Below are 15,720 nucleotides of genomic sequence, written 5' to 3'. Positions count from 1 at the left end.
CCGGTCCTAGGTTCAATAGCCCGAACGCATGTGTTCGGTTGCTTAGGGCCTATTTTGAACTGAACTACTCGGTAGCCCAAGTTGGTGAAAAGGTCACATTTAGGGGTTCGTTCGCTCGAGAGAGATAGTCTTTCTTGGTTCGATAGCTCGAACCCAGGTCAAACTGTTAACTTCCTAACAATTCGGGCACCCAAGGTGAAATGAATCCCAGGCGTTCGGTCGCCCGAGCTCTCTCATTTTATGCTTATCTTGTTCAGTCTATTTCAAATTGATCCTCTATTTGACAAGATATTGTGGGGATATATTAGTGCATATGTGTAGGGACCTAAAGTCTCATTTAAAAATAGCTCAAACAAAACTAAGCCTAATGCTAATATGAATCGAGAGAAAAAGAAAATAAATAAAATTTCATAATAACACCCAAACACTATATAAAAATTAAAACTTTAAATAAAACAATACCAATAACAACGATTCAATTAATAAAAGTAAATAAAAAAAAACAACTAAAAGAGAAGATAAGAAAGAAGAGAGAGAGAGAGAGAGAGAGAGAGAGAGAGAGAGAGAGAGAGAGAGAGAGAGAGAGAGAGAGAGAGAGAGAAGGAGGAAGCAGAAGCTGGTCATGGTTCAGGTTGCAGGTGGCTATGGCTCAGGTGGAAGGTGGAGGAGCAGCCAGTAGCAGGGGGAGAAACAGCCAGCAGCTTCATTGCAACAATAGAGGAGGCTTGGCTTGACTGGTTGGTGGTCTGGAGTAGCCGTGGATGGCGGTACAATAGCGGACGAAGAAGAAGAAGGGGTAGCAAAGGGGTTCAGCAGCAACCGAGAGAGAGAGCTGGAGGAAGAGGGAGAAGAGAAGGAGATAGAAGGGAAAGAGAAGGAGAAAACAAGGAGAACTGAGAAGAGAGAAGGGAAGGAGGAAGAAGGAGCCAAGAAGGAGAACTAAGGGAAAGGAGAAGAGGAAGGTTGGTCGGGGGGGCTGTTCATGGAATGAGAGGGAAAAAAAATTATAAGGGAAGGGGGGAAGCTGGCCTACAACGCACGGGTTGGAGAGGAGGTCTGGACCCGACTGCATGGCCGGATCACATCAGATTCTTATATATATATTTTTTCTTTCCTTCTTTTTGTTTCCCGGTGAACAAGTCCAAGTTTGACCATCTTAGAGCCAGTATCACTCGAAGCTTAAAACATGGAAACTCTAGATAATCTTCTCATCTTTCTCTAAAATTTTGAATCGTCTTGATCGAAGTTTAAAGGGAAAAATTATGCGCAAATTACGAACTGGTGCCGATTTTAGCTTTTGATAATTTTCCTATGATAAAAAAAATGCCAAAAATTCATAAATTACTCAATAAAATCCAAATACTACAAATAGGACGTCGTACTAAAATATTGCGAGTAATTAGGTATTTAATTAAAAATATAAGCTCCAATGCATGAATTAAAGCCCCTAATTACGTAGTTTAAGCGTGTAATTATCATTAATTTTGAAGAATTAAATGATGGAAGACCACATCTTCATGCCTAAACACATGCCTATCATATGAATAATTCCACATAATAATCTCCCTATTTAACAAATCATAACCAATGAAATCCTTACAATAGACTCATACTATCTCTTTTTCTAACACCAAGAGATTGAGAATATTTTGTTGGTGTGTATTCAGTGGTATTTTCTCAGAACAAGACATGATTTCAAATTAATATGTGCAAATTGAGTGGGATCAGTCCCAACACGTTCGTCACATTGAGTTGGACATGCCAAAACTGACAGTGCCTGAAAACTCCTCCTAGGAGCTTTTCGCGTACTTATCCAACTTAAACATATGAAGTCCAAACCATGTGGGGTTAGTTCCGACATGTCCATGACATTGAGCTGGATGAGCCGGAGCTAACAATGCCAAAAAATCCCTCCTCAATTGAAAATTATGCACTTAGAGGCAAACTTAGTAAACTTAGTTGATTTTAAGCACTCAGCTGTCCAATTCGAGTATATGAGGTCCAAACTAAATGGAGTTAGTCCCAACACGTCCGTCACATAAACCTCAACGTGTCAGACCTGACGGTGCCCAATAACTCCTCCTCGGGAGCTTTTTTCCTATGTAAAAATAAAGTTAGAATACAAACAAACTTAGTGGATTTTAGCACACTTAGTTGTCCAAGTCAGGCATGCGAGGTCCAAACCGAGTGGGGTGAATTTCGATTGATCAAACTTAGTGACTATGTCCGAATATCCGATCATTTTGCTATCAAATTATTTTTACTTATAATATGTATACATATATGTTCAAAAATTGTATACTAATTTTTTGTATAATTATTACTTTGTAGGGTTTGCGACTATCACTATATCAGGATGATGCCAGACATTATAGTCGGATGCAACTTTTGACTTTTTATGTATTTTTTATTTTCTAAACAGAATGATTTTTTTTTTTTTTTGTATTTGAATTTGAATTTGTATTTGAATTTTGAAACATTTTTATTTTAATTTATGAATTTTTTAGTAATTCTGGTTTAATATTATGTATGTCAAAATGTAATTACAGGTTTTTATAGGAATTAATGAATGAATTCAAAAAAAAATTATTTTAAAGTATTAGTGATAGTTTTAAAATCGTCACTAATAGTACCCTTACACAGTAGTAGTGATAGAAAAAAATTGTCACTAATACTCATTATTAGTGACGATTTTTAAAATTCGTCACTAAAAAGTATTAGTCACCATCGTTTTAGCGACCAATTTGAAATCGTCGCTAACAATGACTAAATCGTCATTAATAAGTATTAGTGAAGGTTTTGGATTATTAGTGACAATTTTAAACCATCGCTAATAACCTTTTTTTATAGTGATTCTCAGCAAATTTCATAGTCACAACACCATTGGGAGCAAAATTTATTAGCATTACAAGGCTTAACATCCTGTTTTGATGCTAACAAACAAATGGAACTTAACATATTTGGTTGAATAATGATATTTCAGGATTCAAGTTCTTGAAGCTCAAGAATATGTATACAAGGATGATCAAAAGAAGCTTAAAGTATGGATTTCAAGATGATATTTTAAAGCTTGAAGAATATGAGAGAAAGTTTAAAAGTATATCAAAGTTTGAAAAAAAACAAGAGAGACAAAAGAAAGTAAAGCAAGAGAGTTCAAAGAAAAGACAAGCATGAAGACTCAAGCGCCAAGAATGTCCAAATATCTTAGAAGTCTTTATGTAAGTACTTTAATGTTTAAATATCATTTGAAATACTTTGAAGCTCTTTAGGGAATCTTTAGGGGATATTTATGTACTTAGAAACTTATTTTAAAATCTCAGAAAATGTTTTATGAAATATCAAAGTAAGAGAGCAAAATTAATTTTGAAAACTAAAAATGAAAAACCAAAAAAATGAACTAGTCAGTCGACATACCAGTTTGCACAGGGCTTCCTCAACCGACTAACAAAATACCATAATGAATAAATTATCCAGCCGACTGACCATTTTTGAATTGTGTTCAGTCAGCCGACTGACTATTTATTGAAATAATTTTTGGACAGACAGAACGCTGTCAGCCGCCTGTCCAGCCGACTGACTTACACAAAATTTGACCCAGTTGAGTAAGACAGCCGACTGACTCCATGGAGATTTTGAAATTCGAACTTAATGGGAAGATTTTCAAATTTAATTCTAGAATTTCAAATCTTTTGCAAAGCTGACCAACTCCAAGTCAACTTGGTACATAAGGAAACTCTTTCTCAAGAAAACTCTATAAATACCTCTTTAGACTCATGAATCAAATTGAGAGAAAAAAAGTTAGACAAGCATTCTACGTTCATACTCTCCAAAAGTCCATACTTGCTCATATCCTTACTGGGAGAACTTTATGAAATTGCTGGTTGATCAAAAGTCTTGGTTCTGATTTGCAGCTAAGTTTTCTCTATCTATAAAAAAGAATCTTGGTGAATCCTATACTTGAGTTTTATATTATTTCATCTTGATATTTAAAATTTGAAGAATATAGTGGTGAAATTGTACTAATCTACTCTTTGAGAGAGTGTTCTTGTACGCAGCATTTATCTTGTATTCTTACAGTATTTGTGACGATTCCAAGTTGTTAGATCGTTACCCAAGCATAGGGTGTCGCTTGGAGAGGATTTGCTCTAACCTAGTGAAGGAGTGTTTGAGCGTGGAATTCGCCTGTAATGATTTTTTGTTTTTCCCGGAAAGGTGCAGGTATAGTGAAATCCTTAGATGGTTTGCCTAAGGCGAGGACGTAGGCTGGGGATAAGCCGAACCTCGTAAAAACTGCGGTTTCACTCTCTTTCTCTTATTCTCTTTAAATTCCAACAAAAATATAAACTGTGTTGATGTTGTAACTCTCTTAATCTTTAAAAACAACGTGTATTGGAAATTAAATAAACCAAAGCTTAATTTGTTCTTGGGCTTGTGGAAACCAAAAGGGAGTACATTGGTTAATCAATACTTTGCGAAAACCGTAAGGGAGTACGTTGATTGGTTAACAGCCCAAAACCCATTAACTGAAGGTTTATTTGGATTCTGATTTTGGATAGAGTGATTGGATGTTATTTTGATTATCAATTGAAAGGTCAATTATATTCTCTACAGGGCTTATATATTCATATACACAGGGCTACAAACAATCAAGCTGAATATTGTCAAAAGAATTGCAAAGCATATATTGATTGGTTACTTATATTGTGGTTGTTTGGTTTGAGTAGTTAATTTATTGTTTATATGTGTTGTGGTTGTGGATTGAATAAAAAATTTAAGTTTTTATGTGATTGCTAAAAGAAATCAAGAAATCTTTGAAAGAATTATAATAGGTTAAGAATTCATAAAAGAATTTAAAAGAAATTTTAATAACCCAATTCATCCCCCCCTCCCCCCTCTTGGGGCTACACCTTAGTTTTCAAAATTGAAAAGCAAAACTCAAAATGTTTCCCAAGAACCTAGTAGGGTAGCAAGCAACCAAAGCCCTATAGTTTCATCATCAAAATGAATGCCCATACCAAGTAACTGATTCATAACTCCTTGAAATTCATTCAGATGATTGTCCACAGATGTTCCTTCTTTGTATTTTAGTTGCATCATCCTTTGAAGGAAGAGTAACTTATTATTGTCAGTCTTTAAAGCATATAAGTTTTCAAGTTTGTTCCACATAGTACATGCATATGTCCCTTGATCAATGTGATTGTAAACATTTTCCTTAATGAAATTCTGAATAAAACCACACACATGTCGTTGCTCAAAACTCTCATTCCTCATCAGTTTTAGATTCAGCCTTTTAAGTAGTAAAAATAGGAAGATGTAAAGCCTTCACAAATAGAAAGTCTTTCATTTTATTCTACCACAGTTGATAATTTGTGTCATTCAAAAGAATCATTATACTTGCGCTAACATCTATAATTACACAAGAACACCAAACCTGACTTTGATACCATAGAGTTGGAAAGAAACAAGACTTATCGAAAAATCGCGGAAGCACAGCCTGAAGATCTTTCTCCCAACTAAGAAAGTTAATTCTTATGATATGACAATAGTACAAAAATATATACTTTCAGTAGCACAAAATCAGCTAAAAAATAGTTACAAATTTCAATCACATGTGACACACAATTTTACATGCAAATCCACTTCAAATCAAATGGTAAAAAACACGGGACTTAAGAGTCCACTCAAAAACTTCACTATGACAAAAGTGTGTGTATAAGATCTCAACTTTTAGCTATTGCAATGAGTCCATAACTCTATTTTTAGTTAACAACAAGATATCTTAAAAATAAAAGAGAGAAAGTTGATAATTTCACAAAAAATATGGTTACTGTTCAAAACCAATATTTGACGCCACAGTATTTGGATGACCAATTCGACCATTCAAAATCAACGTCTATGAGTCCTCTATCTACTAACAAATAATCATCTCGATTGGACCACGAATGAACCTCTAATTGTCGGTTGATCAAAAGTGCACACTATTGCAAAAACTTAGATTTTCTCAATGTGGTCACTGTTCAAAAGTCGATATTTGATGCTACAGTGCTTAGATGACCAATTTGACCATTCAAAATTAGTTTCTATGAGTCATCTATCTATTGACAAAACATCCGCTCAATTGGACCACGGATGACCCTTCAATCGTTGGTTGATCAAAATTGCACACTATTGTAAAAACCTAGATTTTCTCAATGTGGTCATTATTCAAAAGTCGATATCTGACACTACAATTCTTGGATGGCCAATTTGACCATTCAAAATTAGTATCTATGAGTCCTCTTTCTATTGACAAAAAATCCGCTCGATTGGACCATGGATGACCCTACAATCGTCGGTTGATCAAAACTGCACACTATTGCAAAAATTTAGATTTTTTCTTCTGTTTTTCCCTCTTTCTGCCACACACTTTCTCTCACTTTTCAGACAAAATTCTATACTACCAACTCTAATTTTGTTTACTTAATTGATGTGTGAAAAGACCTCTAAAAAGCGTAATAAAGAGCCCAAAGAAAATAGATTAAAAGATTGAATGAACTTTTTCATCCAAACCCAACACAAACAGGCAACCAATTATGTGGAATTTGTAATCAGCATTGGGAAAGACCAAAGACAAAAGAAGCCTAGCCATAGGCTAGCCGATCACCAGTCTTGGTTCATAAGAAGTAGGCAAATAAGGTAAGACATGCTGGCCTGGGCTCTGCTCCACGTGCTTGCCGTGCTTTCGGGGACACGACCCCCTTTTCCCTGCGCTGGAGTGCAGTTCACGTCATTGATTCGGGTCGGGTCGACCCATTAACGAAATTAGAAAGTCCTTTGAATAATTATGAGGTGCCAACTCGGGGGGAGGACTAAGGAGGAGTGGGGTCCAGTGGCCACTACAGCATTAACCACGTGTTAATGCTGCTGATCAATTAACAAATATCTTTTCTTGCTTTTTATTTTATAGTCATGCGCTGGATGGCGGGCTTTCCTTTCCAAACCTACCGCCAAGAATTTCCACAATTCCTGCCCTCCCACGTGATTTAAAAAGATAGTCGTTTTTATATGATATCTTCAATAGTATACGTTGCATTATTATTATTATTATTATTATTATGTAATCTAAACCTAGTGAATTTCCAACAGATGAAAAAGAAAAAAAAAAAATTTAGGTACTAGTTCTTATAGTTCATTCTTTGATGCTTTTAGAAGTTTGATATTCAGATTTTCATATTAAATTAAGCATGGCTCGTTAAAATTATATTGTACATCATCCAACACACAAAAATTCAAATCAAAATTCCATATTCATTACATCTATCCTAAATAATATTTTAAACTTGTTGAATTTCTTTTAAATTCACGCAAATCAAATCAAAGGGTTAAAATTCATGATACTGGATAAAATTTTAGAATACAATTAATTTTTGAATTAAAGTAATGTTGAGAATTCCACTTGTGAGCTTGTCCCACATTGAAAAATTAGAGTGGATGATGGGTGCTTATATACATGGTTGGACCCAAAACTCAATAGGTTTAAGCTTTTGGGTCAAGATAGTGTTCACTCATGTATATCAAGCCCACCCATAGGCTTCTCGAGTCTTAACAAAGTGGTATCAAAGCCAAGTTGACAGATTATCAGGTTGGCAGTTTGAGTTATGGAAGCAAATACGAGTAGAATGATTAATCTCAATGGTTCAAATTATCACATATGGAAAGAAAAAATGGAGGATCTTCTTTATGTGAAAGATTACTACCTACCGATATTTAGTGCTGAAAATAAAAAAAATAAAAAAAAAGTCTAATGTGGAATGGGCCTTGTTAGATCGACAGGTGTGTGAGTATATTAGGTAATATAGATGATAATGTTCTGAACCATATTAGTAGAGAAACAAATGCACGTTCTCTATGGAGTAAACTTGAACAGTTATATGCTAGAAAGACTAGAAATAATGAATTGTTTCTGATTAAACAAATGATGGCTTTGAGGTACCAAGACAAGACTCCTTTATCTTATCACCTGAATACATTCCAATGAATTATTAATCAATTGGCTGGAATGGATAATAAGTTTGATGATGAGATACAAGGGTTATGGTTGCTTGGTTCATTACCAGACTCGTGTGAGATGCTCAGAACTTCATTGTCTAACTCCACTCCAGAAGGTGTAATCACAATAAATATAGCCAAGAGTTGTTTGCTAAATGAAGAGATGAGAAGAAAAACACAGGGATCCTCTTCACAGTAAGAGATCTTGATTACAAAAAAGAGGACGAGAAGTAAGAGCAAAGGTCCGAAGAATAGAGATAACATGTAGTGACCCGAAGAATAATAGTATTTAAATAACAAAGAGAGAGAGAGATGGAAACAGAACAGAAGGAGAGTAATTTTAAGAAATTACCAGGCTTCGTCGACGAATACAGGGTTTCGTCGATGAAGGTCTTTAGGACCTCATCAACGAAGGTCTTCAGGACCTCATCAACGAAGACAAGATTTCGTCGACAAGAAAATATCGAGTGAAGGCTTCGAGCTATTCCGAATTTCGTTGACGATGGGTAAGGTTTGTCGATGAATTTACTGAAGGACTCGTCGAAGAATCTGACCCTATAAATAGTGAAAACTCGAATTTTTATCACAATTCCGTGCTTCTCTCTCTCTCTCTCTCTCTCTCTCTCTCTCTCTCTCTCTCTCTCTCTCTCTCTCTCTCTCTCCTACGGTCTCTCTCTCTTCTCTCTTCAATTTCGGCCCCGCCAGTTGCCGGATTGATGATTCGAAGCCACCACGACACTCCTGGCGAAGTTCTCTACAAGTCTGCCGGAGCGGATCGTTGGTGAAACGAAGTTGGATTTCATCCCAAATTCAGAGTAAGGTCTTTTAGTCCATTTTTGGCCTTATGACAGTTATAGGAAATGACGTAGGCGAAGAAATACTGATATTTTGTTCTGACAAATGTTGTTTTTAGGGTGTTGTGTAGGAGGCCCTGCAGGTGTTAGACCAGTATACCATAGGAGCTTTTCAGTAGTCAGGTAAGGGAAATATGCTATGCTAGGTAATTTTAAAATATTATACAGTTTATTAAATTATGAATATTATGTATTAAAGTATGATGTGGCTTGAGAATATAAATATAGTACGGAGATATGTTTTACGAATTTCAGTACCATGATTATACGAATCTTAGTACCATGATTATACGAATTACAGTACTATGATTATGCAGTTTTTAGTGTTATGATTATACAATTCTCAGTACCATGACGTACGGATTACAGTTACAGTTTATTCAGTATCATGGTCATTACAGTTATTTCAAAATCATGGTAAATCAGATAGTTGTATATAGAGATATATTATATAGTATCAAACCCTGTTGGATCATACAGTTACAGAGCACGGTACCACTGCTACAAATATTTCAGTTATGAGTGCAACCGCCTATTTAGATAATACGTGGTAGTAGGTCGATCACTTAGGCCCTTGACGTGGACAGGCTCCCCATCAGATATGGGTTGAGGTGGGCAGATCAGACCAAGGGAGTATAGTGATTTACCCTGATCGGCCAACCAGTGTAGATCCCGTCTATGGGCCGCACAACCCTGTCATGAGGGGTTAAATCATGACACACAGTTACCCACAAGGAAAGTTTTCAGTTACTATTATGTATATACAGATTTATAGTAACAGGGAATATACTTATGTACATTAGAAGTATTTTGAATAGTAACGTACAATATTGTTATGTTAAGCAATATGGAAAGGGGAGTGGATTTTATTACTTGTATTGTACTTACATATCCAGTTATACATTATTATATAGAAACATATTTTCATAATATTGTAACTCATTTGCCATACACTAGTAATAGCATATTTCGTCTTACTGATCGTTGACTCATCCCAGTATTGAATCATTTTTCATGCGATCCAAGTAGGCGAGCAGATCAGGCTCGCAAATAGAGGGGCTTCATTATTGCCCTATCAGTAGAAAGTGAGTATATTTTGGGAGTGTTCTTGTATAGCCCTCACCAGTTGAGGATATTTTGGGAATAGTGACATGTGTATATATATATATATATATATATATATATATATATTTTCATATGGTTATGTCTATGTGATTTCTGCTTCTCGCTGCTTAGGCTGATGATTGAGTTTAATCCTGTATGGTATCAGAGCATGTTAAATATCATAGTATAAAATATAAAAAAAACCCAATTAATTAATCAGGTCGTTACATAACAGCAGAAACAAGTCCAACAAGTTTGCAAATGTTTAGTGTCATCATTGCGAGAAAAAGGGACACATCAAGAAATATTGCAGACAATTGAAGGAAGAAAATAAGAATGAGAAAGGGAAGGGAATGAAGAATGGAGATGACAAAGATGGTGATGATAGAGTTACAACTACCACTCCTGCAGAATTCCTCATTGTTTATGATGAGGAGATGATAACTGTTGCATATCATGAGACAAGCTGGGTGATTGACTGTGGTGCCTCCATTCATGCTACATCTCGGAAGGATCTCTTTACATCCTATAAATTTGGTGACTTTGAAACAGTAAAAATAGGCAATGATGGCTTGGTTAAAGTCATTGGAATTGGGGATGTGTATTCGAAGACAAATAATGACACGAGTTTAGTTCTTAGAGATGTGAAGCATATTCCTAACATTCGTTTGAATTTGATTTCTGCAAGTAAACTTGATGACGAAGGGTATTGCAACACTTTCAGTGATGGCCAGTGGAAGCTCACTAGGGGTGCTATGGTTGTGGCTCGAGGCATGAAGCACTTTGCATTGTACATTCTGCAAGCAAAGATCTCCAATGACATAGTTAATGCGATGGAGGATAATGGTACAACAGAGTTGTGGCACAAGAGATTGACTCACATGAGTGAGAAAGGATTAGCTTTATTAGGGAAGAAAAGTCTACTATGTGGACTAAAAAGTACACTTCTAAAAAGGTGTACTCATTGTTTGTCAAGGAAGCAAAGTAGAGTTTCCTTCAAGAATTTCCCTCATTTGAGAAAGTCAGAGATACTGGATTTGGTACATTCGGATGTGTGTAGCCCTATGAAGACGAGAACACTTGGTGGCTCCAGATACTTTGTGACCATCATAGATGATCATTCAAGGAAGTTGTGGGTATATATCTTGAAGTCAAAAGACCAAGTGTCAGCTGAGTTTAAGAAATTTCAAGCCCTAGTTGAGAGACATACTGGGAAGAAACTAAGGTGCATCCGAACTGATAACAGTGGAGAGTATTCTGGTCCATTTGATGAGTATTGCAGACAGTAGGGTATTCGGCATCAAAAGACTCCTCTGAAAACTCCTCAATTGAATGGCATAGAAGAAAGGACAAACAGAACACTAGTTGAGAGAGTGAGATGTTTGCTTTCACAAACCCGGTTGCCAAAATCCTTTTGAGGGGAGGCATTGAGCACTGTTGTTCATGTGTTGAACCTTACACCCTTTGTTCCTCTACAGTTTGACGTGTCAAGCTGAGTTTGGACAAGTAAGGATGTTTCCTATAATCACCTGCGTGTTTTTGGGTGCAAAGCATTTGTGCGTATTCCAAAAGATAAAAGGTCCAAACTTGATGAGAAAACATGATAGTGTATATTCCTTGGCTACAGTCAAAACGAATTGGATACAAGCTTTATGATCCAGTTGAGAAAAAAAATGTAAGAAGCAGAGATGTCATGTTTGTAGAAGATTAGACGATTCAGGATATTGAGAAGGCAGAGAAATCTTTGTCTCGACAGGGTGACAGTTTAACTGATGTGGATCCAGTTCCTTTGAAGAATTTTCCATCGTAGGTTGAGAATGATGTTTAGGATGACCACCAGGGTAGAGGTGATGTGGATGTTCCCTTACAAGTTCAAGAAGATGTTGAGACTGATGAGCAGTTGACAATGCCAGAGATTCCACCAGAGATTCCATCCAAGAGGTCAGCCAGAGACCAACATCCTTCCACTCAGTATTCAGTAGAACAGTATGTGTTATTGACTGACGGGGGAGAGTCCCAGTGTTTTGCAGAAGCCATGGAAGATGAACACAAGACAAAGTGGGTTGAGGCCATACAAGATGAGATGCAGTCATTGCATAATAACCACACCTTTGAGTTAGTGAAGCTACCTAAAGGAAAAAGAGCTTTGGAGAACAAGTGGATTTACAAGAAGAAGCCAAATGAGTTCTTTTCACGGCCACGATACAAAGCTAGATTGGTTGTAAAAGGGTTTGGTCAAAGACAAGGTATTGATTTTGATGAGATCTTCTCTCCAATTGTAAAGATGTCATTGATCTGTACAGTACTCGGCTTAGCAGCTAGTCTTAACTTGGAAGTTGAGTAGATGGATGTGAAACTGCCTTCTTTCATGGTGATTTAGAGGAAGAGATTTAAATGAAGCAGCCAAAGGGTTTCAGAGTGAAAGGGAAAGAGGATTATGTGTGCAAGGTGAAGAAAAGCCTATATGGTTTAAAACAAGCACTGAGACAGTGGTATAAGAATTTTGAGTTTGTTATAGGGGAGCAAGGCTACAAGAAGACAACTTCAAATTATTGTGTATTTGTTCAGAAATTCTCTGATGATGATTTTATTTTCTTACTACTTTATGTGGATGACATGTTGCTTGTTGGTAGGAATGCTTCAAGGATTGATTAGTTGAAGAAGCAATTGAGTAAGTCATTTGTTATGAAGGATTTGAGGCCAGCAAAGAAAATTCTTGGCATAAGAATCTGTTGTGACAGGAGTGCCAAGAAGTTATATTTGTCACAGGAGGAGTACATTGAGAAAGTGCTTCAGAGGTTCAATATGGACAAAGCTAAAGTTGTTGACTCTATGAGTCCAATCCAGTTTTGATAATGACAAATCATTTGGTATTTAATCTGTGCATTGAGTTTGTGAATAGGACCTATATTAAGCATGCATGGAAAGACAATGAGTCATGGAAGCCTTCAAGTAAAGCTAACAAATCTTGACAAAATCCATGGAACTCAAAAAGTACGAGAATCAAGATGCAAGCGGCAAAGTACAAGAACATCTTGGGAATGAATGCTTAGAACTAAAGTACCTACATTGTCATATGATTTGATTTGAGGCTCAACATAACTTAAAATGATTTTAGGATTCATGCATTTCATGTACATCATTAGGGAACTTCCATGGACTTAGAAATGTTTTTAAAATTATGAAAAATTTGTTTTATAAAAGACCCAAGAAAAGAAGCAAAACAGATTTTTAAACTAGAAATGAATAATTGAGAAAAAAGGGATTTCGATAGCCTGAACTCAACCTCAGTCGCCTGAAAAATTTCTTCGGTTTCCTTAAGATTAAGTTCGGTAGCCAGAAGAATTCAATGGGAAACACAGAACCTGGCAAAGGTACTTCTATCGCTTGACCCTGGAACCTCAGGCGCCTGAAGTCGTTACTTCAGGAGCTTGAACCCCACTTCGGTTGCCTGAAGTCGCGGGAAAGTCTAAAAATCATATTTTTATTAAAAGGACTCGCGAGCTATTTTATGGATCCAACGGCTGAGATCAATCCTAAGGGTAAGATACTATATATTCTGAATATCTAAACCCTAGACAATATGTTAGACACACAAGAAAGAGAAGAACACACATTGTTGAAAGAACGTTGAAAATCTACTCCTAGTGCTATACGATTGCCTACACTTCAATCTCAAATCTTCGAGCTTGGGCAAATCAATTCAAATTCTCAAAGGGAACTTGTTTACTCAACTGTACTTCAATCTAGTATTGAGGTTTGATCTTTCAAGTTACTATTCTTAAGAACTTCTTATCTCATCCCATTACGTGCTCTTGACTATCATTAGAAAAGTTTTGATCTTGAGTGAACATATTCGTATAAAAATTGATTTTTGAAAAGATCATTACTTGAGAAAGTTTATTTAACTTGGTTGATTGATTTTTTATTCAAGAGTATATAAATATACATATATATCATTCATTGAGCTTATTATTGAAAAACCTATTTTGATTAAAAGGTTGATCTTGAAAGTGCCTATACATATACATAGTTATTCTAAACAAGATCATTACTTGATTTAAGTTGTGATTAATTAAAAGGTTTGTTTTAAGTGTGTGTTTCCTAAAGGATCTATATTTTAGATATATTTTAACGCTTGATTAAATATCCTTGGTACTTATAACTATATATTTTTGAGGGATATTTTCTTAAAAGCAATATACTCAGTTTGTGATTGAATACTTGAAAGAAAAACTTTGTGATTTTTGATTGATTTAATATTCAAGACAAAGTTTTTGTTAACAAGTTCACTTCAAATATATTTGTGCATTTTTTCAAAGTGAACCAAGAACCCTAGTATACTCCAAAACATTTTAAATATATCTTTACTTAGGAGTTTTGGGTGAATAGGGATTTGTGTGTTGAAGCATATCATACATTAAAACGATTGTATCGTTTTCATACATTCATGAGCTTCAAGTTATATCATATGTTAATGTATTAGGAAATTGATTTGTACTCACACGCTTTTGTTAGAAGCATTTTTGAGTGTTATTTTTTAGATTCTATTGTATACACGGTTCGGTGTGTGAACCGGTGTGTGAGGAGAGAGCTGTATCTCTTGTAAGTAGCGGAGTAGGAGGGAGTTGTGCCTCTTGTAAGCAGTGGATTGTAAGGGAAGTTTCGTCCCAATTTAAGGAGTAGGGATTTTAGTGGAATCCTTGAGTGAGTTGCTCAAGGCGAGGACGTAGGCCGGGTTGGCTAAACCTCGTAAAATCGCTGTTGCATTCTCTCTTCCCTTATCCTTTTTATTTTCCGCATTGTATTTTAATTTCCTGCTTGCTTGTGTATGTTGAATAACTTTTCACGCACTTAATTGAGAAAAAAGGATTTCATTGATAAAATAACTTTAATTCAGACATAAGTCCCTACCATTAATTAGTTAAACATAGAAATAGGGATTGATTGGTAAATAGGTTTCAAAGAATTTTTAAAATACCCAATTCACCCCCCCCCCTCTTGGGATTATACCTTAATCAACAATTGGTATTTGAGCGGACGTACATAGACGTAATTGTTAATTTGTAAAAAGATCCTGATGGATTATTTTGGTGTATCCCCAAATGGTGTGGAACAAATCTCTGCAAGACCTCCAATGTTTTATGGTGAAAATTTCACCAAGTGGAAAATGAGAATGACTATTTTTGTAAAATTCATAGATTGGAGAACTTGGAGAGTAATTGATCAAGGAAACCTAGTTCCTATGAAAATTATTGACAATGTTGAAATCCCTAAATCTGAATATGAGCTAAATGAGAATGACATGAAATTAATGCAAATAAATTTCGGTGCTATGAACATTCTATTGCTTGGTTTAGATACTAATGTGTTTCATGAAATCAAGTCATGTCAAAGTGCTAAGGAGATATGGGAAGAACTTGATAGGAGATTTGGAGAGACCAAAGGAAATAAGTCCTCTACTTGGGAAGATCCATACTCAAATGATAAGGTAGTAGAAAACTATGGCCTAGTTGCATTGGTTGATGAAGAGGTACACTCTACTCATTCTACTTCTTATTCAAATTCTCAAAATGATTCATGCAATGACTATGATACATCTTGTGAGAGTTTTGGCAATGAATATTATGATGAATTTGATAATGATAACATGCCGTCTTATGAGGAATTACAAAAGGAATTTGTTAAGGCTTATAAAATGTTAACAAAGATGCCCAAAAAGAAAATAATGTTG

This window comes from Malania oleifera, chromosome 11 (assembly GCF_029873635.1).
Source record: "Malania oleifera isolate guangnan ecotype guangnan chromosome 11, ASM2987363v1, whole genome shotgun sequence".
Classification (NCBI taxonomy): domain Eukaryota; kingdom Viridiplantae; phylum Streptophyta; class Magnoliopsida; order Santalales; family Ximeniaceae; genus Malania; species Malania oleifera.
This window is presented reverse-complemented; position numbering follows the sequence as displayed.